This window comes from Haliaeetus albicilla, unplaced genomic scaffold (assembly GCF_947461875.1).
Source record: "Haliaeetus albicilla unplaced genomic scaffold, bHalAlb1.1 scaffold_34, whole genome shotgun sequence".
NCBI lineage: Eukaryota > Metazoa > Chordata > Aves > Accipitriformes > Accipitridae > Haliaeetus > Haliaeetus albicilla.
Window position 1 is genome coordinate 1,737,996 of NW_027212433.1, and position 24,922 is coordinate 1,762,917.

The following is a 24,922-nucleotide window of genomic DNA, read 5'->3' on the forward strand; positions in this document are numbered from 1 at the left end:
GTTCTGCGAGCCCTCCCCTGGGACGGGACGATTTGTCTCTTCTCCTCCTTTCCTACCATGGTTGTCTTTAGCCCTCCTTCCCTCTTCCCTCTCTCTCTATCCCCAAGAGTTTCCAGTGTTTCCTCTTCCCTCTGGTGTCTTCTCTAGCCACGATTGCTCAAATGGCAGGCAGAGGACGTGCCGAGGGTGTGTGGTATGGTGTCCCCTCACATCTCATTTCTCCGCTCTGTAGTTCGATGTGTCACTTGTTCAGCTGCTGCTGCTGCTCATTAAATATAATGAGCAGGAGCTCATATAATAAATTAAATATCATTGGCAGGAGCAGTTACAGGGTCGTGGATCTTGGACCAAGATCCTCAAAACCCCCTAGCTATGCGAGGTTTCCCTGCCGCACGTGCACTGCCTTTGTGTCCTGACGCTCTGTTTCTCCAGGAATGTCGGTATTTGCGTGGGGAGTTTCAAGGACCTGCCTGTGGACGCGACGGCCCCTACACGCCTGACGTGTTCCTCTGGTGCTGCATCCTCTTCTTCGCCACCTTTGCCCTGTCAAGCTTCTTGAAGAAGTTTAAAACCAGCCACTACTTTCCAACCAGAGTAAGCAGAAGATGGTGGCCAGCGTCCATCTCCACACTCGTTTCCCAAAATGGCTTTCCTGGAGCACTAAGCAGTATTTGCCCCGCCTTGGTCAAGCTGGGAAACGTTGGCCTTTGCAGGCCAAGCTCTCCAAGAGCTTGGATGTCCCGCACTCATTTCCATGAGTGCAAAATCATCGTAGCATTTCCCACCTGCCTCATGACCTGCCCCAGACTGAACATTTTTGGGGTTTGATTTTTTTGATTTTTTTTTTTTCCTCCTCAGGTAGTAGGAAGTCAGGTTTCCCAAAGTTTTGGGGTTTTTTTTCCTTACCTTCTGTGCATTATGTGCTCGAGCGGAAAGTAGAGTCAAATGAGGAGCTTCCTTTTGAGGACTAAAGGATGCCTCGGTGCCTTGTTGCCATTGTAGCTGTGAGTGTAGCTGTAGTGGCAGGCATCTGTTTTCTTATTTTTAATATTATTATTATTATTTTTAGGTTTTGACTTAAACCAACCCTTGTCCGCCTAATTAAGCTTTTTTTATTGTCTGACACCAGATCTCACAGGGACAAACACAGCAACAGTATCTAAGCAAGGGATCAGGCTGCACGTGCTCAGAGGGGTGGTGGGATTTGGTTAACCAGCCTTAATGTTGTGGATGTCTGCAACTCTTGCATCTCACGTTACGGCCCTGTTTGCCATGCCCCTTTCACCTCTGGTTCCTTGCCCCAGGTACGGTCCACAGTGAGCGACTTTGCTGTTTTCCTCACCATCGTCATCATGGTGCTCCTTGACTTTGTGGTTGGGATCCCATCGCCGAAGCTCCAGGTCCCCCATGCGTTCAAGGTAATGGGGTGTTTTGGCAGGTGGGGGTGCCACAAGGTGATGCCGGGGCAGGGCAGGGCTGAGTCTGGAGGAGATGCTGGTGGTGTGACCATCTCCTCTTCCACCTCCAAGTGCCTTGCTTCCTCCTGGAAAGGAGAAGATGGCCCCAAAACTAGATACCTACAGGAGAAGTATCTAGAGGTGCTTGCAAAGAGGAGACTGGCACTGCTGAAGCCCACGGGAGAGGGGGACATGAAGCCAGGGCTGGGAGGTGCTCTGACACAGGGAGGGAGGGGAAAATGAAAGCCAGTGGAGTGCCTGGGCTGGGAGACGATGCTGATGTGTGGGCTTTGTTGCAGCCTACCAGAGACGACCGCGGGTGGTTCATCAACCCCATAGGACCCAACCCTTGGTGGACGGTGTTGGCTGCGCTCGTCCCAGCTCTGCTCTGCACCATCTTGATATTCATGGACCAGCAGATCAGTGCCGTTATTGTGAACAGGAAGGAGCACAAGCTGAAGGTAAGGGCCTGTGAGAGATGACGCCAGCCCCAGCCCCTTCTGGGCCGCAGGTCTGGGGAGAAGCTCTTATTCCCGATGCTTTCTGAAGGCATTGGTTTGGGACAAGGTCAGGCTGCGTGGCAGGGTGCTCTCCTGGATTAACGATGATGCAGGGAGCAAGTGACAGGGCAGTTCAGATGAGCAACCTTTTGGAGGAGCAAATTAATCTTGGAGCAATATAGAAGCGCGTTTTTGTTTTAAAATGGCGGCAGCAGCAGCAGGTGCGGGGAATGAATTGTTTTGATGCGCTGCCAGGGATAACTCAGAGTCACACCTTCCTTGCAAGTGGTAGAATTTTCTTTGTGAGTGAAAAAAATGGTTGGGTGGTTTTGGGTTGTGGGGTTCTTTTTTTGGAGAAGTATGTATCGCACAAGCTCCCCATATCCCTTGTGTCTGAACTCCTGCCAGATTTTCACGCCAGGTGCTTGTGCAAAGCCTGCATACACCCTTACTCGTTTCCATTTCTTGTTTTAAATTCTGAAGAAGTTGACTTGTGCTCGAGCAGGGTTTGAGTCTGACTTGCGACGTTCTCCTTGCTCTTGTGCTATGGGATGCTCTGTTTCTTGTTTTCCTGCCTGCAGAAAGGATGCGGGTACCACCTGGACCTTTTCGTGGTGGCCGTGATGCTCGGGGTGTGCTCTGTGATGGGGCTGCCCTGGTTTGTGGCTGCGACCGTCCTGTCCATCACCCACGTGAATAGCCTCAAAGTAGAGTCTGACTGCTCAGCTCCAGGAGAACAACCCAAGTTTCTGGGGATACGAGAGCAGAGAGTCACTGGCTTGCTGATCTTTGTGCTCATGGGCTGCTCCGTCTTCTTCACTTCCGTGTTAAAGGTGAGAGGAAAATGCAAACCACCCAACAACCGCGAGCTTGTTGGAGGTTACCGAAAAACAGTCCCCTCTCTGCAGGCCTGAGTAGTTAGTTGTGGAGCGGAGGAGGAGGAGGTGATCCCAACCCTTGGGGCTTGACCCACGGTGGGAACCAGCCTCCGTTAGGCTTTGCAGCCCTTCAGGCCCCCGTTTGGTGTGCTCGAGGCGAGCGAGCAACGCAACTGCTTGAATTTTCGGGTGCCTTTCAGGCCCGCCCATGTTTATGGGTTACAGTTGAGCATATTCAGACCAGCACATCTGCTCTCTTTCAAACAGGCAGCCCGTTACTGGCTGCAATTTGCTCCCCAAACGCCCCGGAGCAGCCGTTCCCAGGAGCTAAACAGACTGAGGTCATCCCCGTGGGCTTCCTTGCACGTTCCTCCCACAAAGTAATCTCGTCTCTAGGCTAAAAGGAGGCCTGTGGCCTTTGCCTGTTGCCCCAAGAATAGGCAGAAGTGTTTTTCTACCGCCACAGAATGCGGCATAGGGTAGCACGGGTGAAATCGCCTATTTTCCTCCAACCTTTCTGGAAAATAGGATTATTCTGAGGAGAGGTAACTCCCAAGTTCAGCCTAAAGCAGAGCCTTAGCTCACTCGTGCGCACAAAATCTTTAATGGTTAAAATCTGACCCATCTCTAAGCCTGAACGGAAGCTGGAAAGCTTCAAGCAATTTTAGGCAGTGCCTGCGGAAGAGGGTGGTAATACTGAAAATGCAATATAGAAAAAGAAACGATTGCATTCTTTTTTTTTTTTTTTCTTTTTCCCCCCAGTTTATACCAATGCCTGTGCTTTATGGTGTCTTTCTCTACATGGGTGTGTCGTCGCTCAGAGGAATTCAGGTACGGACTCTTTTACAGCGTGCAGCATGTCGGCTCCCTGGTATTTTGTCTCCGTAGCAGCAGGGAAAAAAGCAGTGGCATGGGAAGAACTTCTCGCAGAGCAAGCAATGAAACTCTTTTGTGTAAGAAAAAGATTGGTGGAGGCACAGGAGGTATATAGGGCTGGGAGGACCAGGCAAGTTCAGCGCTCTCTGTTTCAGGGTTTAGGGCCGGTCAGTGTTTGGTTACGTGAAAGCGGGGGAATTCAGTGCAAAGGGAAGGCAGTTTCTACCACTGGTGGAAATCCTCGCTGGGGGATTCAGTGGGCCAAGAAATGCTAATAATGGAATGGCATGGAATAGTTGCCGTTTGGTGGGCAGCTCTCAGGGGCAAGCCGGTTGATAGATGGAGCGAAGGGAAAACGGGTGCTGCTCCCAGGAGGAACGCGGTGGGATCCAGGATTTCTGACGGCAAGCGAGATGCTGCAAACTGCCTCCACGTCTCGAGAGGGCCAGAAACTTGCCGCAGTCCCAAGGTGGCAACCTTTCCCTTTTATTTTGCAGTTCTTTGATCGCTTGAAGCTGTTTTGGATGCCGGCGAAACACCAGCCGGATTTCATCTACCTGCGGCACGTGCCCTTGCGAAAGGTGCATTTGTTCACGGTGATCCAGCTGACCTGCCTCGTCCTGCTCTGGACCATCAAGGTGTCCCGTGCCGCCATCATCTTTCCCATGATGGTAAGAGCTGCCGCCGCTCGGCAGCGGGGTGTTTGCAGCGTTGGAGCGAGAGGTGGCATCGTCTCTGAGCTCACCGCATCTTCCCTCTTATTCGTGAAGGTTTTGGCTCTCGTCTTTGTCCGGAAAGCGATGGATTTCTGCTTCTCAAAGCGAGAGCTCGGCTTTCTGGATGACCTTATGCCAGAAAGGAAGAAGAAGTTGGACGATGCCAGAAATGAAGCCGGAGAAGAAGAAGAGGTAAGGCTTGCTGGGTCCTCGGGGCTGGACATCTCCGTCGGGCTGTGAGATTGCCTGTTTCTCTTACAGCTTGTCTGGAAACGTTGGGGGAAGATCAGCACTCAGTCGAAATAGATCCCAATAGCCTGGATCCCACGTTGTAACCTTTGTTTCCTCAAGTAGCAGTGAGCTGAACAGTTGAATACAGGTGTAATTTTTAAAACGAGTTGTTTTTCACAAAGGTCATTATGATGATTATTATTATTAGATGGTGATGCTGCTGCTGCTGCTGCTGGCAAGATTTGCTCATAATCGTGTTTTGAACACACAATCCCCCTGCCCCGAAATCTTTGGAGTGAACGGTTTCTCCCCTGCTGCACTAATACCTATAGCTGCCAAGGGGCAGAAGGGGAGGGCAGACTGCTAAGTTTGTGCTGGGCATTCAGCTTATCTCCACTTTGACCAAAGACAGAGAACGTGATTTGTCCCTTTTTAACATCAGGAGTCCAGGAGGGCGATGGAAGCTGCTGCTGCTGCAAGTTCAGTTCAGCTGAACGTGGGGAAGACCAGTGACGTGGATATCCCAAAGCAAGGCAGTGACAGGTAAAGCCCCACCAAGCGCCAGGACCCCCGGCAAGATTAGCTTGAAGGTGTTTGGCAGAGTTTTCTCCACTTGCCTCTTTGTGGGGCATCCCACAGAAACCAGCAGGCAGCTTGGTGGGAAAATCAAATTCGGGGGCAGGGCTGCAGGAGGTGATCGCAGGGCTCTGACCCCAAGCAGAGTGGCTGCAGCACTCGCGTTTGACCCCCAAAGCTTGCATCATCAGTGCCTTTACGGTAGCTGGAGATCCTCATGCTTACACATGCGGAGTTGCAGGCGTGATCTGTACCAGCAGTGGCTTAGGAACCCGGACCGGGGCTAAACCCCAGCAAGAGCCTTTGCACAGAGCTGTTGCTCTGCGGCTCCCCGGCTTGCCTCCCAAAACTCCTCATCCAGCAAAACCTCCCACGCTTATGCGGAGCTTTGATTCTCGGGGCTCCGCTGTTCCTCTTGCTGATGCTAATGCCCTTGGTGGCATCAGTTCCCATAATCACGGATTGCTATGTAAAATATTTATTGCAGGACTGATCCTTCTGAGATTATTATCCTGGATGAAATGTCACAAACGACCGTATGGAAGGCTCTCACTTTGAAGACAGAAACCCTTTGAATCCAGGGAGGAAAAAGGTAAAGGATTGCACGTGAACGTGACCGTGCTCCTCTGCAAGCGACGGCGCACGCCTACGCTTTTCCCACGCTTTGGCCGGCAAGGCTGAGCAAACGGCCTGTCCCTGGGAACAGGCAGTGAGGACCGTGGCATGCAAACCAGCTCCTCTCTGCTGGGGTGGTCCCCCGAACAGGGCTGAATCAGCAGCAGCTGGCAGGTCTTCCACTGATGATGCTCTCCCTCTTTTTCTCTTCCCTTCGCCTTTCCCCACTCCCGCTTTTCACGTTTAGGAATCTTGACTTTGAAGGAGAGGAGTGAGAGCGTGACTTGGGGATGTGCCAACGGAGACGGAGGGAGAAAGCGCTTTGTTTCAGTTGGAGGATTCCCATTAAAGCCATGCAGACGTTTTCAGTTATCCTTGGTGTGCTTCAGGCATTCAGTATCTCTAGACCAGCAAGCTGAGGTGAACGTCACAGTCAATGGGAGTTTGGTGGTGTTAAGTCTGCGTGCGTACGTGCATGTGGGGGTGTGGGTTTGTAGTGGTAGAGGGACTGCTACTGCTTTATCATTCAGTGCTGCTCTTTTAATACCTAATTCCTCTTCTTTTTTTTTTCCTCTTTTTTCCAAATGTAAACTGGGAACGTCCAAAATAATTTTCTGTTATATTTGATGCATTCTCCACTTTCTTCTTCATCACGACCGGGTTTTTGTTCTGGTTTGGGGTCCTGGCTTTAATTCACTCTTATGTCTCTTACTGGTACGAGAGGGATGCCCTCTGTGGCAGGGCAGCATAGAGAGCGTCTGAGCAGTTGGCCTAAGGTGAAAGAAAAGCATTTGCTCCCTGCGCTCCAGTTTTACCTCTCTTGGTTTGGTTTGGTTTGGTTTCTTTTTTTTTTTGCTTTGGCTCTGCCATCAGCCTGGAAGCTGCAAAATGCAGAACTGCCACCTTCTTGTCCCCTGGCTGTAAACTGCATCTAAGGGAGCACTTCAGGTATTTGATTTTGAATACACCGTATGGTCACAGGAGTGGCCAGATGAGACCTGGGGCTCTGTGTCCCTGGGCTGCCCCCTCTGTTGTTCCTCCACTTCCCTTCTGTATTGGGTCTGGCTGAGTTGGAGTTCCTTTACCCCACAGCAGCCCTCGTAGTGCTGTGCTCTGTACTGGTAGCTAGAAAGCTGTTGATAACACAGCAGTGTTTTGGCCATGGCTGAGCAGTGCTGGCACAGCATCGAGGCTGTCTCTCTAACGTTCCCCCCCTCCCCAGTAGGCGGGGGGTGGGCAAGATCTTGGGAGGCGACGTAGCCAGGAAGAAGGCGTACAGGCAGCAAGAAGAGGCATCTAGGTAGCAAGTAAATCTTAGGTCCCTTCAGATGCTGGGGACCCTGCGTTCATGCAGCATTGGGCAGACCCCAGATGGATTTTCCCTTGGCACACTGTACAGATCCTGCCTGTGGAGAAGTTCCTCCTTTTGGTCATTCACGGTGTTATACAACTTTTCTTAGAAGAAAACAACTCTATGCGTAAAGGATGTTCACGCGCGGACTTCTTGCTGTACTTTAGATAACGGCAGGGCCGCGCAGGTGGCGTAATCGCTGGTACCAAGCAGGAGCTGCCTGGAGGCTCCTCTGTTACAGTCAACGAGCTCCGTTTATCCTGCGGCCAAGGGACATGTGTAGGGACACAGCCTGAAGGCCACGCTGTAGGTACAGCGCGGCACAGACCTGCACCCGCTCAGGTTAACTGTTAGGTGGATCCCTAACTCCTGGAGGTACAGTGATCTCCCAGTCAGGATCTCTGCACCAGGCTGTTAAACTGCACGGTAACTCGGGAAGCAGAGAAGGTCCAGATCTGGAGGGGATGGTTAAGCACAGGGCCTCACGTTGAACCTCCTCCTCTAAGCTTGTCCTGTGCTTACAGGGTTCTCGAGCCTCTCGGGCATCTCCCAGACTGGCCGGTTACTCCCAGCTCCCTCGTTCCTGCCTTCCCCTCCCTGCCTGCCTGCTCCACCTTGGCCCCTGCAGCAGCACTCGGCTGAGCACCCTCCGTTGCTCCTGGGGAAAGAGCGTCCTCCTTGCTCTCCGTGGCGTTCCCCCAGCACACGGTGCTGTAGCAAGGACAAGGCAGTCAGAGACAGACACAGCCTGTTGAGCAGAGCGTCCTGCACGCAGTGCTTCCGATAGAGCAGCTCAGGAGCAAGGAGGTGAGCTGGGTGTGCTGCCTCTCACAAAGAGCATTTTACATCGGCGACCTTCCCTGCTGGACCCTCTGCAGCCTCTCTTTTTCCCGGCGTTGTAGGTGTTAGGTTGTGTGGTTGAAGGTTCATCTCCACAAACACAGAGGAGGACAAAGGAGCAATGGCAGGCAGGGGAACCCCAGTGACCTAGGCAGAGGCAAGGGAGCACCCTGCTGTGGCTTTTGCCAGGGCTGTCGCAGGAGAGGGATCGCCCACATTGCCTGGGTATGAGGCTCACCAGACAAGTATTGAGTCTCCCTTGCTCAGCTCACAGACTGACGGGGGGGATGCGCTTCTGTGGCCATGCCCTGCCTCTGAAGCCCGGCCGTAGACAAAAAACTGGCTCAAACTGTGAAGGTTACCAGGCAAGACGTGACGGGGTGCACGTGTGTGGCAAGGTCTGTGCGTGTGAATGTCTGAAACTGAATTCTGAGCTGTCAAGCAGAAGCCTGCTTCTTGCTACACGCAGCCAGCGTGGGCTGGTTGTAAATTTGGGTAACACCTGGAATAAGCAAAAGTGGCATGTCCCGAATCCTACAGTTAATACAGAGCTAGGAGCCAGAAGCCTTAATTCGGAGGCTGATCAGGCCTCGTACTGCTCACATAGACAACTTAGATTGGGAAAAGTGGGGGCGTGGGGTTCCAGAAAGAAGAGGTGGTGGCAAAAAGAAGGGTTCCCAGCAAGAAGAAGGGATCTTGAAGAGAAGAAAGGGACCCAGGAAGGAAAAGGTGAAGATCCTGGCTGGAGGAAATATCCTGGAAGTGGCGGAAGATCTTGGAGACCAGAGAGCCGCGTGGAGACAAGTGCCAGGGGATGCCCAGGGACCTTGACCAGCACCCTGCGAAACTGGTAACGGCGAGCAGCTGCACAGCAGGAACCAAGGTGACGTTCTGCCTGACCTTCCCGGGCCTGCAGTAGCCTCCCTGCTGGGAAGGGGAGTTGGATCAAGCAACTGCAGGATTCAATAGGAATGCATTTCACGAAGGTAAAGAGGACACAGCAGTGGCTTGGAAACGCTGGTTGGTTTAATGGTAAAACTGGAATTATTCTGTGAACTGTGCATTCCTTTTAATATGGACTTAACTTCAAAGCAGCTATTTTAAATTGTTCTGACTTCACCTTAATCGACACCTGCAATCTTCATCATCTTATCTTCTCCAACAGCGACACCACACCCTGCCCCTCCCCACCCCCTGCAAAAAAAACCCAAACCCAACCCAGGAAAAGAAGGACTTCAAGGGCAAGCTAGGCAGCAAAGTTGTGCGAGATTGGTCAAACTGCTCAAAGTTTGCAGAGAGATTGGAGCTTGCAATTCAGATGTGCGTCGCTCAGCATGGGGAGGGTGGTACGCACCTTTCACTGGAGTCAGAGGGAAAAACAGGGAGAAGGGAGCTGCAGCGTAAAGAGTAAAGAAGGACACAACATTCTTAGGAAAACTCTCCTTTTTGTTTCCTTTTCCTTGCTCCTTCGCTTCCAGAACTCCGTGGTCGCAGTTTGTGCTGCCTCACCTCCAGCACAGCGTGCAGAATGAAACGACTGTCACAGAATTCGTCCTCCTGGGGTTCTGCAGCACCCCAGCCCTGCAGCGCTGCCTCTTTGGCCTTTTCTCTGCCCTCTGCTCTGCCACTCTGATGGGAAACGCACTTGTCTTTCTGCTTATCTGCCTGGACTACTGCCTCCACAGCCCCATGTACTTCTTCCTCTGCCACTTCTCCATCGGGGACATCTGCTACACCTCCAGCAATGTCCCCCGTATGCTAAGGAGCCTCCTTGGACAAGGCAGAACCCTCTCCGTTGCTGGGTGTGGGGCACAGATCCATCTTTATTTAATCTTTGCACTTACAGCGTGCGTGCTGCTGGCCGTGATGTCTCATGTTCGCTACGTGGCAATCTGCCGCCCCCCGCGCTATGCCCTCATCATGATCTGGAGGCTGCGCCTCACCCTTGCCACAGTTTTGTGGGCTTTGGCGTTCGTATTTGGTACACTGCAAGCCTCTCTGGCTTTACACCTGCCTTTCTGCGGCCCCTGCGAGGTTGTCCACTTCTCCTGTGAAGTTCTTGCTGTCTTAAAGCTGGCCTGCACTGCCGCTCCTGCCAATAAAGTCCTGATCTTTGCTATTTGTGTGTGCTTCTTCCTCTTGCCTTTAGCCTTAATCCTGATTTCCTCCCTGGACACCCCGGCCACCGATCTGCGCATCCGCTCTGTGCCAGGATGGCACGAAACCTTGTCCACGTGTGGCTCCCACCCGACCGTGGTGGGTGTCTTTTATGGAAACGCCATCTTCATGTACGCGGGGCCCGGGAGCGGTAACTCCTCTGGGAGGGAGAAAGTTCTTTCCCTTTTCTGCAGTCTCGTCAGCCCCAGTTTGAACCCCGTCATTTACAGTCGGAGGAACAAGCAGGTGAAGGAAGCCTTGCTGAAGCTTCAGAGAAGGAAGAGGGTCTTTCATTCCGTCTAGCTGGTGCTCTAGGCTTTCACCTGTCTCCTGTCTTTCTGCTCTTTCTTCTTGAGCTCTTGGGGTATTTCTCATGGAATGTTAAGTGGTTAAAACGTAACACAAGACATGGTTATTCAAATGCATTTGTCTCTTGTTTCTCTGTGCAGTCTGATGAATATCATGACACAAAATGACTCATTGTTATTCCTTGTATTGCAGATAACTAATTCTTGTTCCTCAGATGCAGCCGTCCTAGACGGGTAGTACGTTCCACCGGAACCAGGTGGAGAAAGCAGTCTCTCGGTTCTAGCTAGCAGTCAGGATAAACTACTGTGTAGCAGGGTTTTTTTCTGAATCTACCCATTGATCCAGTAAGATATTCTTTTTCCCTACCGTATTTGTACCTCCTGTTATCCTCAGGATGCTAGAGCTTCAGCTCTACTGTTAGAAAGAAAAAGAGAGAAAACATGCTGCTGCTAATGGGCTTTGCTTCTCAGGAGGGCGAACGAGCCTGTGAAGGGTTTTCCTTCTGCACACTTTTGAGCCTGATACCTCTCATGCAGGAAGTTTCTCTGTTCTGGAGAGTTTTTGCTCAAAGCAGAGCTGGCTTCTCCCCAGGCACTAAGTTTTCCAAGCGGGAAGGGTCTAGGGGTGCGTGGCTTTAAGTAGCTGCCTGGATCCGCATCATAGCTTGTGATTTCATAATGGTCCCTATTGTGTCTCTGGAGTTGGTGCACACTGGGTGCCACTTAGCTCCTCCCGTGAGGGCTACTCCATCAGTCCCTGGGGAATCGGGCCCCCTGACTGACCTGGAGGTTCAGTTGTCCCCAAAACCCAGTGACTGACGTGAGGATGAACCCCAACGGGGGTTACAAAATGACACTTCTGGAAGAGTTACAGGTAGCACGGCCGGGGCTCAAAAGTGCAGTTTTGTGGGTTGGTTTTTTTTTTTCCAGTTTGGAAATCACTTTTTTAGACAGGAACCTCAAGATCAAAGCAGGAGGTGGGTTTGTTTGGTCTGAAACACTCATCCCTCTCCTGCTGTATTAAATACGTCCAGACTCTCGTGGTATACAGTACAGGTGATGTTATGGGCTGTTTTATTTGCGTATGGGAAGAAAAACCTCCTACAAGTCCGTGGTTTTAGGGCTGTGCCTGAAGGAGGAGGAGGCACGCAGAGGCGTGATGGCTCGTGGACTCGCGTGGACGCAGGGGTGGATGATGGCTGGGAGGACGTAAGGGAGCTCTCCACCCCCAGCCCCAACTTTTCCCTTCTTGTCGTTGCTAAACAGAGACATGACGAGGAGGCAGTGATTGACCGGGGAAGAAGGAGCAACGCTGTCAGTGTTCGCTATGAGAAGGAGGAGTTGGAAGGTGAGTCTCTGCTGAGATCCTGGTAGAGGAGCCACCAGCCCAGTGCGTTTTCCCATTGCACAAAGTCTCTCCTGTGTGCCTTGTTGGGTGTCACATCATGTGCAGCAAAACGTGCCGCGCTTCTCAATAAAGCAGCACAGTTATTGTCACGTTTTTTACTATTACGGCTTTTTAAACGGAGGGAAGAAGCCCCCCGGGAGGCCACGGTGTGAGTTGTAGCCATGGGGCTCGATAATTCACGGCTTTTTTTCTCGCAGAGGCTGCTCCTGGCTTGGAGAGGTCAGGAGAATCATGTCAGGAGAATCATTTCAGGGCTGCAGATGCGGGGCTGTGATTTTCTTTTTCTGTTCTGGAGTTCATTACGATGGGACTGATTTGATCGTCTCTTGTCGCCTCGTGCCATACAGCGATTTTGAAAAGAATTAGCTTGTGTTGCTGCTTAATGAGCAAGTCTGAGTGTTGTCCAGCCGAAGCTGGAATTTGAGAAGAGGTCCGATACTCTGGGGGCACTTTTAGATGACCCGGAGCCAACACTTGTTGTTGCTGTGCTGTTGCAAAGCTCGAGTAAAATAGGCTTGGAAAAAAGGAGGTCCAGTGAAAATAACATTAAGGGAAGCTGGCGTTGCTCCTGGGATTTAACCGTGGCTTAGCAAGGCACCGGCCACCTCAACCATTGCCGCAATGCCGAGAGTGCTGCAAAAAACGCTGCTTTTTCGCAGGCCACCGGACCCTGTACGTGGGCGCGCGGATGCCACTGGTTAGGCAGAGCCACCGGCATCACCGACGCCACAGCCAGAAGCATCGGGAAGGGGAACGGGAGAAGGACTCTGCCCCGACGGAGCAGGGCTACCACTGTAAGTCCCACCGCGGCATTCGCTAAACTCCTGGGGGCAGCGTGGGCGCTGGGGCCTTCTGCAAGCAGGTCCCCGTGGCTAGTTTGAGTGAGTTGCTGTTCTTCCGAGGGAAAGTAGTGGCCTTATTGTGCAACGCCCTCTTTTTCCTAAGTTTTACTTTTTTTTTTTTTTTTTTTTTTTTTAATGCAGTTAAATGCCTAATGGGTTTAGGCTCGTCTTCCTTAGAGGGATCCTGGCTTTAAAAATGGCAATGTGGGGAAGGAAAGCAGCCCATCCTTATGCAGAGGTGGACTAGATGCTTCTCCTTCTCCACGGCTGTGTGCAAGCCCAGACAGACGCAGGGGAGAGGGGCCAGCCCAGTGTTTATGGCTGCACTGGTGCTGATGGCCACTTTGCACGTGAGCGTGACGAGCTGTGTTCAGGCGCGGTAACGGGATGGGTCTTTGCCTTCTGCCCCCAGGCTCCCCGTCCCAGCGGGTGCAGTTCATTCTCAGGACCAAGGAGGACGAGCAGCACGTCCCTCACCACTTGTTCTCCGAGCTGGATGAGATCTGCGTAAAAGAGGGCCGAGATGCCGAGTGGAAGGAAACGGCAAGGTAAATCCCCGCTGCTTGGCTGCGGTGGGAGAGGAGTCCCCGCACCGGCAGCGCCCGTGGGCTCTGCTTTCTCCTCTCCAGGACGCGAAGCTTTTGCAGCTGCAGGTGGCGGCACGAGGAGCCTTGTCCTCTTGCCACCCCGTGGCTCTGTCAAAGGGGTTGCAGAGCTGGGGCTGTTTTCTTGCAATGGGGCTGATCGCACCCGATGTCCGCAGGTGGCTGAAGTTTGAGGAGGACGTGGAAGACGGCGGCGAGCGCTGGAGCAAGCCCTACGTTGGCACGCTGTCCTTGCACAGCCTCTCCGAGCTGAGGAGCTGCATCAGCAAGGGGTCGGTGCTGCTGGACATTTGTGCCAACAGCATCGAAGAGATTGCAGGTACCGTGGGCGCTGCATCCCTCCGGGAACAGCCGAGCTCAGCTCGCCACGGTGCTCTTCACTCCCAAATCAAACCCTGCCCCAATGGCACGTCCTTTTCCAGAAGTGCCACTGTGTTTTTCTCATGAGCTGTTTTTGGATGTAGACTGGGCGTGCAACATCGCACCGTTTTTTTATTCCAATACGGGGTCCTTTTGAAAGCAGTCTGTGGGGTTGGAGAAGCCACTAGAGAATATTCTGCAGCCAAAAAGGAGCGTGTGTCAGGGCTTAGCAGGCTGCTCTTAGAAATACGGAGTCTGCGTAAGAGCTGAACCTCCTTAAAGGAACTATTTCTTACAAGCTGTTTCCTCGCATTCTTTTTTTTACTTTTGCCTTAACATCCAGCTTTTAAGAGTTTTAAGGCAGAGTTTATCTGGCGATGACCAAGCAGTGTATTTCTGTGGGGAAGATACTTGAAGTTAATTGCAAAAGCCGCTTTGGAGAAGTTATCTTTGACTGGCGGCAGGTCTCCATTCAGCCCTTTCAAGGGCTGGAGAAGTCGGAGCCGTTCTTAGCACGTTTCTCCCTGGGCTCGGCAAATTGCACTCGATCAGCACGGGAAACTCTGGGAACGTCTGTGCTATAGATTGCTTATAATTTGGGTAAACGTGTAGAGTCAGAAAGGCCAGGTCGGGCAAGAAAATTGCGTTCTTTAGAATGGGAAATATTTATCTTAGCGGAATGATGAATAAGCACTTGGGTGATGTTTCTTAGCAAAAGAAAATTCTCGTTTTCGCTGCAAAGGCTGAACATTATTAAAAAGCCTTGCTATGCAAGGCTGAGCCGGCATTAGGGTACAGCCTGTGTGGCACAGCCTTCCCTGGGGGCTTTGGGGGTCGGGACTTGTTGGGGTTTCTGCTCTGATGGCTTTGTTTCCCTTTGCCAACCTCAGATATGATCCTGGCCCAGCAAGAACAGTCCACGGAGTTTGACGAGCACACGCGGGCGCGAGTTCGAGAAGTCCTTTTGAGGAAGCACCACCATCAGAACGAGAAGACAACCACCCTTCTCCCCGCTGTCTGCTCGTTTGCTGATGTGAGCAAGAGGCAGTCAGACCTGCACCTCCTCTACAAGCCAGGTGAGGGTTTCTGCAGGGCTGTGGCCCCATTAGACTTGTCCGGGCAAAGGAGAAGCGTCCCAGTTGCTCCTTGTCCATCTTTCTGAGTGTCTTTCTTTTTCCTACCAGCCCAAACAATCACCCCTTGTCCTTCTCCCACCGCTGCGGAAGCTAAAGATGGGGTGAACCCTGAGAGCGGAGCAATGGATTTAAGCAAGGTGAGACACTCGTAGCTTTCTTACGCCTTTAGGGCCAGATTTGCTCTTGCAAACTTGGCTGCAGAGTGTGCTGCAGAGTGCTGTGGGCTTTGCTTTTGGGGTAATTGCCTGAAAATCGCTTGTCGTGCCCAGGCGGAGCTGCACTTCATGAAGAAAATCCCCACCGGGGCTGAAGCATCCAACGTGCTCGTAGGAGAGCTGGATTTCCTTCACCAGCCCATCGTGGCATTTGTCCGCCTGAGCCCGGCTGTCCTCCTCTCAGGCATGACGGAAGTTCCCATCCCAACAAGGTGCGAATGAGAAGCGCAAATTTTTTCCGTAAAAAAGACACCCAACCAAACATCAAGTTGCAGGCATCAGTTTGGTGTCCCAAGGGAACAAGGCTAGTGGGAGGGGGAGCAAGCGCGTTTCCCCCACCCACATCTCCTCGCCTTCGTTTCTCCATTCCCTGCTGTAGCTTTTAAACCCATTGGCCAATTGTAATGAAAGTTGGCCCCCAAATTAAATTTGCCGTCGGTTTTGAAGAATTTCAAATTCATCGCGGCGTCGCTGAGCCTACGTGTCCCGTCTTGAGCCACGCTCTGGGCTGGGAGCTGCCAGGGCTTTCCTTGGGTGCTCTTGGAGCAAGGACACCTTCTTCTCTCTCTCATTTTGTTTTTCTTGCCCAGGTTCCTGTTTGTTTTGCTTGGACCAGAAGGAAAAGCCCATCAGTACCATGAGATCGGCAGGTCCATGGCCACTATCATGACGGATGAGGTGCGACAAGATGAGATAGCTCCGGGTCATTTTTGCCTTTCTTCAGCTCTCCCTGTCTCTGAAGTAGTGAGGAAGAGGATTTGCTGTCCCAGCTGCCCGCAGCTCTCCAAATAGCCCAGCCCTCTTTCTCACCCCAAAGCAAACACGCAGCTTTGCATCACCCCACATCCTGGAGGCTGAAATCCCACCCGGGGTGCATCCTGCACCTCATCCTTCTCGCCGGGTTCCCCAGCACGCTGTCCCCAGTGGTGGCATTGCCAGGGCCAGTAAAACTTCTCTTGCTCTTTAAGCAGAAGGGTATGGTGTGCCATGGGGGACGGGGGCCTCGTGGGGGAGATGATTACAAATGCCCCGATGCACAGATTTTTCCTTTTGGGGGAATATTTCCTGCCCTTTCCAGCAGGAAATTTTGGGGAGAAAGCCTTGCGTTTAGCCAAGAGCTTATTGCACTGGTTAGGACATCCGAGCTGGGTTGTCCTCTCACCAGGTTGTCTTCTATTGGCAGGTTTTCCGTGACGTTGCCTATAAAGCCGAGAACGAGGCTGACCTCGTGGCTGGCATCGACGAGTTTCTGGATCAGGTCACGGTCTTGCCGCCAGGAGAGTGGGATCCATCGATCCGAATCGAGCCCCCGAAAAACGTCCCTTCGCAGGTGGGAGGCGCGAGGGGGACGGGCAGGACGGCTGGGGATGCTGTTCAGGGGCCCAAATTCACAAGGTCCCACTCTGACACAGTCAGAGAGCCAGACCAGACGCAAAACAAGCCAGTGGTTACAAGTCCATAGCTTTATCTTACTTCCATTTTAACAGGAAAAAAGGAAGATGCCAGGAGCTCTTGATGACAGTGCTTCTCACAGCATGCTGGAGAAACACAGTGGCCCTGAACTGCAGCGGACGGGAAGGTGGGAGCTTTAACAGTTTGGGTTTTTTTCTTCTGTTTGCCTCTCAAATCTGAGCAGGCACCTTCCCTTCTAGCAGGTCTTTGGGGTTAGCTGGTTCAGTGAAGGGGCTCCACATTGCCAGCTTGGTCCCCTGGGCTGGGCAGGGGGGAGATCTGGGCGGCTGGGCTCAGCCCCAGCCATCACCATTGCATGCAGGTTTCCTTGATTTGGGATGAAGGAGGGTGCTTCTTTTTAGCCACGAAAGTTACTCTGTGCTTGTGATTGCCCTTCTGCAGCAAAGCAAAGTCAACGTGTTCCTCCAAGAGAACAGACTCTCTTCTTTTTCCTTCCTGCAGGCTCTTTGGAGGTTTGAGCCTGGACGTGAAGCGGAAAGCCCCGTGGTTCTGGAGCGACTTCCGGGATGGTCTGAGCCTGCAGTGCCTGGCGTCCTTCCTCTTCCTCTACTGTGCCTGCATGTCCCCTGTCATCACCTTTGGGGGACTGCTGGGGGAGGCGACCAATGGCCACATAGTGAGCACCTCTCTCTGTTGGGGGGCATGGGGGAGGATCAAACTCAGGCCAAAGTCCTTGCTGCAGTGAATTGGCTTTGGTTTTTGTTTCTCCCTAACGCTTTATTTACTCACGGCTGCCTCTCTTCCCCGGACAGAGTGCCATGGAGTCGCTGCTGGGCGCGTCCATGGCCGGCGTGGTGTATTGCCTCTTTGCCGGCCAACCTCTCACCATCCTCGGCAGCACCGGACCCGTCCTCGTGTTTGAGAAGATCCTCTACAAGTTCTGCAAGTAAGGCTGGCTGCCGCAGCTGGGTGCTGTGAGAGCCTTCAGAAGGGGGCAGTGATGGAGAAAAGATGCTTTTCTTTTCTTTTTCTTAGGGGTAGTTGCTAGATTTTAGTGACAGTCCTTTTGTTGCGATGGCTTTGGTGGGAGATAAACCACCCTTGTTGCCATAAGGTTTATTATTAAGCCCCAGCTTGCTGGCAGCAGGTGACTGGGTGCAAACCCAGCTGGTTTCAGTGTTAGGGCGTCAGGGTGATGTGGGAGAACACCACCTGGCCCAAGAGGGACCTGACCTCAAGCAGCCTCCAAGGTGTTAACACAAGATCCTTGTTAAACAGTGGTAACTAAATAATTGGCCTCTCCTCCTGTGGGTCTACCCCCTGCACCACAGCCCCGAGGCTCTCTGTAGTAGTACGTGGAAACTGCATTTCCCATCCGCAGCCTTGACACGCTCCAAAATTGCTCCCCGCTTTCCCCGAAGGCAGGCATGGCTCAGGGCCTCTTGCTGGCCTTTCCAGCCTTTGTTTCATTTTGCTTTCCCAGGGAGTACACGCTCTCCTATCTGTCTCTGCGGGCGTGCATTGGGCTGTGGACCGCCTTCTTGTGCATAGTGCTGGTGGCCACCGACGCCAGCTGTTTGGTGTGCTACGTCACCCGCTTCACGGAAGAAGCCTTTGCCTCCCTCATCTGCATCATCTTCATCTACGAGGCTCTGGAGAAGCTGAGTCACCTGCGAGACACCTACCCTGTGCACATGCACAGCAAGCTGGACTTCCTCACCAGCTACTAGTGGGTTTTTTTTCCCCCTGAGAAAGCTGCTGCCCCTTGGCAGGAGCTCCGGGCTGCACCTCCATCGCCTTTCCCTTACCCCTGTCTTGGCTTCTCTCCTGCCAGCTGTAAGTGTGAGGCACCGACCCATCCCAGCAACGAAACGCTGCGTTTCTGGGCGAGCAACAAGATCAACGTGTCTGGCATCGCCTGGGAAAACCTCACGGTGACCGTAAGTGCCCCGAGCCACTGCTTCCTCGCGCCGCGGCCATGGGGTCCAGGGGCATTTGCATGGTGCAGAAGTCAGAGCCCTTCAGGGAATGATGGGCTTCAAACTGTGCTAGTGCTGCTCGGAAAAGTCCTTGCTTAAATCTAGCGTGTGGTTTTAACCCGCTTGGTCCTGGGGAGGAGAGTCCACCTTGTCCCAGTCTACCTGGTCCCCAACGTTGTGGGTAGCAAGCGTCCCCCTCAGGCCTGTTGCAGGACAGTATTTCTGACTGGGAGGAAGGTTAAGTAGTGGGTGGTTTGATTATTGTAGAAGTTGTAGGACTTAAGTTCATGCTTGAAAGATAGTAATTGGTCTCCTTAATGGGTTCCTAGTAACTCCAGGCCTTGCTTTCTCGTTCAGTGCTGTCTGTAGGTACATGCATAAATTTGCATGTCTGAGCAGCCTCTCAGGCTGTTGTTGCTGGAAGCAGAGCCCGGGCCTAGGGCGGCAGGCTCTTATGGTGGCCTTCATGCCCTCTTGGCCAGGTTCTGCGAGCCCTCCCCTGGGACGGGACGATTTGTCTCTTCTCCTCCTTTCCTACCATGGTTGTCTTTAGCCCTCCTTCCCTCTTCCCTCTCTCTCTATCCCCAAGAGTTTCCAGTGTTTCCTCTTCCCTCTGGTGTCTTCTCTAGCCACGATTGCTCAAATGGCAGGCAGAGGACGTGCCGAGGGTGTGTGGTATGGTGTCCCCTCACATCTCATTTCTCCGCTCTGTAGTTCGATGTGTCACTTGTTCAGCTGCTGCTGCTGCTCATTAAATATAATGAGCAGGAGCTCATATAATAAATTAAATATCATTGGCAGGAGCAGTTACAGGGTCGTGGATCTTGGACCAAGATCCTCAAAACCCCCTAGCTATGCGAGGTTTCCCTGCCGCACGTGCACTGCCTTTGTGTCCTGACGCTCTGTTTCTCCAGGAATGTCGGTATTTGCGTGGGGAGTTTCAAGGACCTGCCTGTGGACGCGACGGCCCCTACACGCCTGACGTGTTCCTCTGGTGCTGCATCCTCTTCTTCGCCACCTTTGCCCTGTCAAGCTTCTTGAAGAAGTTTAAAACCAGCCACTACTTTCCAACCAGAGTAAGCAGAAGATGGTGGCCAGCGTCCATCTCCACACTCGTTTCCCAAAATGGCTTTCCTGGAGCACTAAGCAGTATTTGCCCCGCCTTGGTCAAGCTGGGAAACGTTGGCCTTTGCAGGCCAAGCTCTCCAAGAGCTTGGATGTCCCGCACTCATTTCCATGAGTGCAAAATCATCGTAGCATTTCCCACCTGCCTCATGACCTGCCCCAGACTGAACATTTTTGGGGTTTGATTTTTTTGATTTTTTTTTTTTCCTCCTCAGGTAGTAGGAAGTCAGGTTTCCCAAAGTTTTGGGGTTTTTTTTCCTTACCTTCTGTGCATTATGTGCTCGAGCGGAAAGTAGAGTCAAATGAGGAGCTTCCTTTTGAGGACTAAAGGATGCCTCGGTGCCTTGTTGCCATTGTAGCTGTGAGTGTAGCTGTAGTGGCAGGCATCTGTTTTCTTATTTTTAATATTATTATTATTATTTTTAGGTTTTGACTTAAACCAACCCTTGTCCGCCTAATTAAGCTTTTTTTATTGTCTGACACCAGATCTCACAGGGACAAACACAGCAACAGTATCTAAGCAAGGGATCAGGCTGCACGTGCTCAGAGGGGTGGTGGGATTTGGTTAACCAGCCTTAATGTTGTGGATGTCTGCAACTCTTGCATCTCACGTTACGGCCCTGTTTGCCATGCCCCTTTCACCTCTGGTTCCTTGCCCCAGGTACGGTCCACAGTGAGCGACTTTGCTGTTTTCCTCACCATCGTCATCATGGTGCTCCTTGACTTTGTGGTTGGGATCCCATCGCCGAAGCTCCAGGTCCCCCATGCGTTCAAGGTAATGGGGTGTTTTGGCAGGTGGGGGTGCCACAAGGTGATGCCGGGGCAGGGCAGGGCTGAGTCTGGAGGAGACGCTGGTGGTGTGACCATCTCCTCTTCCACCTCCAAGTGCCTTGCTTCCTCCTGGAAAGGAGAAGATGGCCCCAAAACTAGATACCTACAGGAGAAGTATCTAGAGGTGCTTGCAAAGAGGAGACTGGCACTGCTGAAGCCCACGGGAGAGGGGGACATGAAGCCAGGGCTGGGAGGTGCTCTGACACAGGGAGGGAGGGGAAAATGAAAGCCAGTGGAGTGCCTGGGCTGGGAGACGATGCTGATGTGTGGGCTTTGTTGCAGCCTACCAGAGACGACCGCGGGTGGTTCATCAACCCCATAGGACCCAACCCTTGGTGGACGGTGTTGGCTGCGCTCGTCCCAGCTCTGCTCTGCACCATCTTGATATTCATGGACCAGCAGATCAGTGCCGTTATTGTGAACAGGAAGGAGCACAAGCTGAAGGTAAGGGCCTGTGAGAGATGACGCCAGCCCCAGCCCCTTCTGGGCCGCAGGTCTGGGGAGAAGCTCTTATTCCCGATGCTTTCTGAAGGCATTGGTTTGGGACAAGGTCAGGCTGCGTGGCAGGGTGCTCTCCTGGATTAACGATGATGCAGGGAGCAAGTGACAGGGCAGTTCAGATGAGCAACCTTTTGGAGGAGCAAATTAATCTTGGAGCAATATAGAAGCGCGTTTTTGTTTTAAAATGGCGGCAGCAGCAGCAGGTGCGGGGAATGAATTGTTTTGATGCGCTGCCAGGGATAACTCAGAGTCACACCTTCCTTGCAAGTGGTAGAATTTTCTTTGTGAGTGAAAAAAATGGTTGGGTGGTTTTGGGTTGTGGGGTTCTTTTTTTGGAGAAGTATGTATCGCACAAGCTCCCCATATCCCTTGTGTCTGAACTCCTGCCAGATTTTCACGCCAGGTGCTTGTGCAAAGCCTGCATACACCCTTACTCGTTTCCATTTCTTGTTTTAAATTCTGAAGAAGTTGACTTGTGCTCGAGCAGGGTTTGAGTCTGACTTGCGACGTTCTCCTTGCTCTTGTGCTATGGGATGCTCTGTTTCTTGTTTTCCTGCCTGCAGAAAGGATGCGGGTACCACCTGGACCTTTTCGTGGTGGCCGTGATGCTCGGGGTGTGCTCTGTGATGGGGCTGCCCTGGTTTGTGGCTGCGACCGTCCTGTCCATCACCCACGTGAATAGCCTCAAAGTAGAGTCTGACTGCTCAGCTCCAGGAGAACAACCCAAGTTTCTGGGGATACGAGAGCAGAGAGTCACTGGCTTGCTGATCTTTGTGCTCATGGGCTGCTCCGTCTTCTTCACTTCCGTGTTAAAGGTGAGAGGAAAATGCAAACCACCCAACAACCGCGAGCTTGTTGGAGGTTACCGAAAAACAGTCCCCTCTCTGCAGGCCTGAGTAGTTAGTTGTGGAGCGGAGGAGGAGGAGGTGATCCCAACCCTTGGGGCTTGACCCACGGTGGGAACCAGCCTCCGTTAGGCTTTGCAGCCCTTCAGGCCCCCGTTTGGTGTGCTCGAGGCGAGCGAGCAACGCAACTGCTTGAATTTTCGGGTGCCTTTCAGGCCCGCCCATGTTTATGGGTTACAGTTGAGCATATTCAGACCAGCACATCTGCTCTCTTTCAAACAGGCAGCCCGTTACTGGCTGCAATTTGCTCCCCAAACGCCCCGGAGCAGCCGTTCCCAGGAGCTAAACAGACTGAGGTCATCCCCGTGGGCTTCCTTGCACGTTCCTCCCACAAAGTAATCTCGTCTCTAGGCTAAAAGGAGGCCTGTGGCCTTTGCCTGTTGCCCCAAGAATAGGCAGAAGTGTTTTTCTACCGCCACAGAATGCGGCATAGGGTAGCACGGGTGAAATCGCCTATTTTCCTCCAACCTTTCTGGAAAATAGGATTATTCTGAGGAGAGGTAACTCCCAAGTTCAGCCTAAAGCAGAGCCTTAGCTCACTCGTGCGCACAAAATCTTTAATGGTTAAAATCTGACCCATCTCTAAGCCTGAACGGAAGCTGGAAAGCTTCAAGCAATTTTAGGCAGTGCCTGCGGAAGAGGGTGGTAATACTGAAAATGCAATATAGAAAAAGAAACGATTGCATTCTTTTTTTTTTTTTTTCTTTTTCCCCCCAGTTTATACCAATGCCTGTGCTTTATGGTGTCTTTCTCTACATGGGTGTGTCGTCGCTCAGAGGAATTCAGGTACGGACTCTTTTACAGCGTGCAGCATGTCGGCTCCCTGGTATTTTGTCTCCGTAGCAGCAGGGAAAAAAGCAGTGGCATGGGAAGAACTTCTCGCAGAGCAAGCAATGAAACTCTTTTGTGTAAGAAAAAGATTGGTGGAGGCACAGGAGGTATATAGGGCTGGGAGGACCAGGCAAGTTCAGCGCTCTCTGTTTCAGGGTTTAGGGCCGGTCAGTGTTTGGTTACGTGAAAGCGGGGGAATTCAGTGCAAAGGGAAGGCAGTTTCTACCACTGGTGGAAATCCTCGCTGGGGGATTCAGTGGGCCAAGAAATGCTAATAATGGAATGGCATGGAATAGTTGCCGTTTGGTGGGCAGCTCTCAGGGGCAAGCCGGTTGATAGATGGAGCGAAGGGAAAACGGGTGCTGCTCCCAGGAGGAACGCGGTGGGATCCAGGATTTCTGACGGCAAGCGAGATGCTGCAAACTGCCTCCACGTCTCGAGAGGGCCAGAAACTTGCCGCAGTCCCAAGGTGGCAACCTTTCCCTTTTATTTTGCAGTTCTTTGATCGCTTGAAGCTGTTTTGGATGCCGGCGAAACACCAGCCGGATTTCATCTACCTGCGGCACGTGCCCTTGCGAAAGGTGCATTTGTTCACGGTGATCCAGCTGACCTGCCTCGTCCTGCTCTGGACCATCAAGGTGTCCCGTGCCGCCATCATCTTTCCCATGATGGTAAGAGCTGCCGCCGCTCGGCAGCGGGGTGTTTGCAGCGTTGGAGCGAGAGGTGGCATCGTCTCTGAGCTCACCGCATCTTCCCTCTTATTCGTGAAGGTTTTGGCTCTCGTCTTTGTCCGGAAAGCGATGGATTTCTGCTTCTCAAAGCGAGAGCTCGGCTTTCTGGATGACCTTATGCCAGAAAGGAAGAAGAAGTTGGACGATGCCAGAAATGAAGCCGGAGAAGAAGAAGAGGTAAGGCTTGCTGGGTCCTCGGGGCTGGACATCTCCGTCGGGCTGTGAGATTGCCTGTTTCTCTTACAGCTTGTCTGGAAACGTTGGGGGAAGATCAGCACTCAGTCGAAATAGATCCCAATAGCCTGGATCCCACGTTGTAACCTTTGTTTCCTCAAGTAGCAGTGAGCTGAACAGTTGAATACAGGTGTAATTTTTAAAACGAGTTGTTTTTCACAAAGGTCATTATGATGATTATTATTATTAGATGGTGATGCTGCTGCTGCTGCTGCTGGCAAGATTTGCTCATAATCGTGTTTTGAACACACAATCCCCCTGCCCCGAAATCTTTGGAGTGAACGGTTTCTCCCCTGCTGCACTAATACCTATAGCTGCCAAGGGGCAGAAGGGGAGGGCAGACTGCTAAGTTTGTGCTGGGCATTCAGCTTATCTCCACTTTGACCAAAGACAGAGAACGTGATTTGTCCCTTTTTAACATCAGGAGTCCAGGAGGGCGATGGAAGCTGCTGCTGCTGCAAGTTCAGTTCAGCTGAACGTGGGGAAGACCAGTGACGTGGATATCCCAAAGCAAGGCAGTGACAGGTAAAGCCCCACCAAGCGCCAGGACCCCCGGCAAGATTAGCTTGAAGGTGTTTGGCAGAGTTTTCTCCACTTGCCTCTTTGTGGGGCATCCCACAGAAACCAGCAGGCAGCTTGGTGGGAAAATCAAATTCGGGGGCAGGGCTGCAGGAGGTGATCGCAGGGCTCTGACCCCAAGCAGAGTGGCTGCAGCACTCGCGTTTGACCCCCAAAGCTTGCATCATCAGTGCCTTTACGGTAGCTGGAGATCCTCATGCTTACACATGCGGAGTTGCAGGCGTGATCTGTACCAGCAGTGGCTTAGGAACCCGGACCGGGGCTAAACCCCAGCAAGAGCCTTTGCACAGAGCTGTTGCTCTGCGGCTCCCCGGCTTGCCTCCCAAAACTCCTCATCCAGCAAAACCTCCCACGCTTATGCGGAGCTTTGATTCTCGGGGCTCCGCTGTTCCTCTTGCTGATGCTAATGCCCTTGGTGGCATCAGTTCCCATAATCACGGATTGCTATGTAAAATATTTATTGCAGGACTGATCCTTCTGAGATTATTATCCTGGATGAAATGTCACAAACGACCGTATGGAAGGCTCTCACTTTGAAGACAGAAACCCTTTGAATCCAGGGAGGAAAAAGGTAAAGGATTGCACGTGAACGTGACCGTGCTCCTCTGCAAGCGACGGCGCACGCCTACGCTTTTCCCACGCTTTGGCCGGCAAGGCTGAGCAAACGGCCTGTCCCTGGGAACAGGCAGTGAGGACCGTGGCATGCAAACCAGCTCCTCTCT